We start from the raw sequence: 4,745 nt of genomic DNA on the forward strand, positions 1-4,745 counted from the left end.
TCTATCGGCCATTTGGAGTGTGATATTGGTGCATTTAAGCTCTCCCATCCCCAACCTTTTACTCACCGAGTACGGCATAACACTCACACTATCCCCTAGATCACATAAGGCTTTGTTGATCGTGGTGTCGCCAATGGTACACTGTATTGAGAAGCTTCCCGGATCCTTGAGTTTTGGAGGTGAACTCCCTTGAAGTATTGCACTACTCACCTTAGTGAAGGCAATATTCTCAAGCTTCCGGATCGACTTCTTCTTTGCGAGGATGTCTTTCATGTATTTCGCATAGGCCGGCACGTGATTGATTAATTCCGTGAAAGGAATTGAGACTTCCAAATTCTTCACAATTTCCATAAATTTTCCAAGTTGGTCATCAAATTTGGGCTTGGCTTGATGACTTGGAAAAGGAAGTCTAATCACAATGGGCTCCTTCTCCTTGACCTTGTCTTCATTTTTCTTTGAAATTTCTTCTTTTGATGATTCTCCATCTTTGGAGTTTTGCACAATTTCTTCCTTATCCCTAGCTTCCACAACTTCATCCTCAACTTGCTTCTTCGGTGCTTCATACCTTGTACCACTTCTCAAGTGAATGGCACTAACCGTTTCATGTCTTGGGGGATTACTTTGAGGTGGTAATTGCCCCTTTTGTCTTTGTGAGCTTGAAGATGCTAGTTGAGTCAATGTCCCAAAGTTCCACAATTCTCACATATCCCACTTGGGATTGATGAAGATGCCGTCATGGCATTAACATGATGCTTTGGTGATTTTGAGGCTTCTTCAAGTCTAGCCATAGCTTTTTCAAACTTCAAATTGATGGTATCAATTTGAGCACTAAGTTGAGCACCCAATTGAGTAACGGAGTCCACTTCATGCTTTCCTCCTCTAGTAGCCTTGCGAGGTCTACTATATTGTGAGTTATGGACCGCCATTTCCTCAATTTTGTTCCAAGTTTGATTGTCATCAACTTCTGTGAACATTCCATTTGATCCCATGTTGAGAATGTTCCTTGAATCTTCATATAGACCGTTCCAAAATTGTTGTACCAAGAACCACTCGCTAAGTCCATGGTGAGGACATGAGCGACAAATTCCTTTGAACCGCTCCCAAGCTTCATACAAAGATTCTTCATCCCTTTGCTTAAAACCCGTAATTTGAGCTCTTAGCATGTTAGTCTTTTCCGGTGGGTAGAATTTTTTGTAGAAAGCTAGAGCCAACTTCTTCCAAGAATCAATTCCGAGAGTGGCCTTATCAAGGCCCTTCAACCATTGTTTCGCGGTGCCAATTAGAGAAAAAGGAAATAAGACCCATTGAATTTGGTCTTGAGTTACACCGGTTTGAGAAATCGCATCACAATAGTCACAAAAGGTTTCCATATGAGAGTGAGGGTATTCACTAGGCATCCCCCCAAATTGGCTCCTTTCGACTAATTGGATAAATACGGATTTGGCAATGAAATTTCAGGTTATATGTTGTAGTGTGGGAGTACCATTGGGTAAGTTCTCCTCGGTGGGTACGGAATGTGATGAAAACTAAGGCATTGTGGGTTGATTTTGTGTTGTATTTTGTGTTGGGCTCTCCTCACCTTCTCTTGCAAAAGGGTTGATGAACTCAATAGTTGGTTGAATATCTACAACCTCACTAATACCTCTCAAATTTCTCCTAGCAAGTCTTCTATTGGTTGTCAAAGTTCTTTCAATTTCACGATCAAAAGGTAACAAATCACCTTGTGACCTTCTAGACATGCAAAATATCAAACAACTCGAAAACAATTAGAACAAACCTTGAGAAGTTTTACTTCCTCAAGGCAAAGAAAGACACAACTAATAACAATATAATAAAATCTAAATAAAGATAACACCGTCCCCGGCAACGGCGCCATTTTTTGTCGGGACTAAATCTTTTCGGTAACTTGTCGTTAGGAGCACCTAGACCAAAACACAATTTATAGCTTCACAAACAACTCTACAATTAGTAAAGAGGCAAGTAAAGGTCGGATCCCAAGGGACGGGAATTGAGATGAGATTTCTATTGAGACTAGTGGTGTCTTAGGGGTGTCACAATTTGGGTTGATGTAGAAGGTCACTAAACTAAATAGCAATGAAAGTAAATAAGCAAGATGAATTGAAAGGGTTGTAAACAATTGATAAAAAGCACTAGGGTGTCATGGGGTCATAGGGGATTCATGGGAATTGATCATACAAACATGTTCTCAAATTATAAGCAAGCAATTATTTTTGTGATGGATTGAGTTGGGTTATATCTTACAATCCTAGGAAAGTTTGGGTCCCGGAGCCGAATCGATTAGATTGTACAACACCTACAAGTCGACTTAGTCTTCCCTACTCAACAACATGCATGGTCTAATGAGACTCGAGTTGGTTTATGTCTTACAAGTCTCATTGAAAAGGTAGGTGATGGGTAAAAAATGCAAGGATTCATAGGCTCGCATTTCATCAAACATAACATGTCCATGAGTTGAGATCAAAACAAGCAAGCAAAAAAACTATGAAAGCATATTAATTTAAGCATGAATCATTCCCCATGTTGGTTTCCCCTAATTACCCATTAACCCTAGCTATGGGACTACTCACTCATTATCATGTTGAACATGCTAGCAAGGTTATCAATCATACCAACAAAGTGAAACATGAAGAACAAATGAAAGTAATTAGCAATAATTAAAAAGGGATTAAGAGAATTATACCTACTAATGATTCCAATAATAAAGCAAAGAATAATAGAAGTACTTGATGCTTGATTGAGAGGTTGTCAATCTCCCAATAATAACCCAAATAATCATCAATTACCCAAAATAAAGGATGAACAAAAGAGAGATTAAGGAAATAGAACTTGTATTAAAACTTGATTATTTGTTGATTACAAAACTAAAGAGAGATTTGATTGATATTAACTACTCTAAGAATTGATAAGAAGAACATGCTCTTCCAATTAGACTAATGGGGTATTTATAGTGGAAATTAGGTGGATGCATTAGGGTTAACTAAGGGCTTAAATGACGATTAAGTCCCTACTTAAGGAAACGCCTGTATTTTCTGAAGGATGGGCATCTTTCTTGAAGCTTGAAGAAACGAATTTGCGTTATCTTGGAATCCGTGCGTCTTAGGCACGGGACGGCCGGATTCGTGAGTCTCTGCCCGGGCGTCTTTGGGAGAAGACGGGCGTCTTCTGGTAGCTGCTGCCCGGGCGTCTTGTAAGGAAGACGCACGGATTGTGGTGTCGGGGGACGGGCGTCTTCAGACAATCCGCACGGATTTCGCTCAGACTTGTTTCTTCTTCTTTTCTTCCCTTTTCTTCATAAAATCCTTGGGGATTTCCTTGGGGATGCAAGGATCTTTCCTCATCATTGCCCAACTACTATAATATGTACAAAGGCCTTCTAATCTTGTCTCTCCTTGATGCTTGGTCATTGAATTTAATCAATTTAGTCTTATTTTGCAATGAAAATGCAAGGTTTGCACTCCTTTCCTACCAAGGACACAAAACCTCAAAGAATATGCAAAACAAAGAACTAAAGACAATGAATGACCCAAATATGCACTAAAAAGCATGGGAACAAGGCTAATTCGGGGACTAAATATGCTCTAATTATGGCCACATCAGAGTCGTTTAAAGTCCATTAGACTACGTAAGGAGGCTCGCCAGCCATACGAAGAGAAAAAACCTGAGACTTCTTCCTCGAGATGCTTCCGGAGGTGCATAGGAGCTAAGGGTGAGACCTAAAAGATTATTAAGGACTGGTGCTAGGGTATGGGGCCCTAAAGGAAAGCATTGGCGGGAAGGAGGCCCGAATATAAGTTTAAACTAAAGGGTAAATAAGGCTCGAGTGTAGGAACTCTGTTGGTTTGGGAACTTTATTTATGGAGAACGACATCTTTATCGCACTCCGAGGGGAAACAAGAAATATTGTGAGTAGCAGGACACAGGCGGGAACTGCTGGGAGAAATCTGTTTGTGTTCAACTTCAAACAAACTTCAGAAGAAAAATAGGGGCTGATGTTGATCTCCATGTCTCGAGAGGGAAAGTCTATCCGCTTACTCTCATTGGGGAATATAATCAGGAACTAATCTCCATGTCTCGAGAGGGAAAGTCTATCCGCTTACTCTCGTTGGGGAAATACAATGAAGGCGTGTCGAAACACCTGTGAAGGAATATCTGCTTGTTGTGACAAGCAAGGTCTTGGAAGCAATAAATAACGTGTAATAGTCTGCTGTTGGCTTAGAAATGCGGGCCGGAACGAAAGATAATCGTCAAATGGACCAAAAAGATAAAATAGCATCGGGGAAGAGGCGCACCAAAGATGGGCCCACAAATAACGAACTCATAACGAATTTTTGAAAAACTCGTATGGAGGGAACGCTAGGAAGAGGCGCAGCAAGAGCTGCATCTCTTGGAAGAAGCACAGCGCCTGCTGCGTCTGTTTCCAAGGGTGTATTTTCTGCATAAAAACGCGATAAACAGAGGGGTTGTTTCATTTGTTTCGAAACACAAATCACACAATACTCTCTCAAATCCTAACCATTTTCGCCAAGGTTTGATCCAAAATTTTGCATTAATCATGACTAATCGAGGTATGTGTCTCATTCTTGCATTCATCTTCTATATTTGCTCAATTTGGATCGAAAAAATTAGGGTTTTCAACCCAATTATTTCGAAAATTTGGGGCTTTTCCCCCCCAATGCATTTGCCTTGTAAAATTGACATTAGGAACGGATAATTGGTAGTATAAG

The 4,745-nt window shown here is 40.4% G+C and overlaps 1 non-coding gene across 1 annotated transcript; it reads left to right on the forward strand.

Annotated features, from left to right (window-relative positions):
- The first annotated feature begins 1,056 nt into the window (after positions 1 to 1,056).
- On the forward strand, positions 1,057 to 1,163 carry LOC141589158 (small nucleolar RNA R71). The gene has a single exon (XR_012520107.1). It is a non-coding gene; the product is annotated as a small nucleolar RNA R71 (small nucleolar RNA).
- The last annotated feature ends 3,582 nt before the right edge of the window (positions 1,164 to 4,745 follow it).

This window comes from Silene latifolia, chromosome 6 (genome assembly GCF_048544455.1).
Source record: "Silene latifolia isolate original U9 population chromosome 6, ASM4854445v1, whole genome shotgun sequence".
Taxonomy (NCBI): domain Eukaryota; kingdom Viridiplantae; phylum Streptophyta; class Magnoliopsida; order Caryophyllales; family Caryophyllaceae; genus Silene; species Silene latifolia.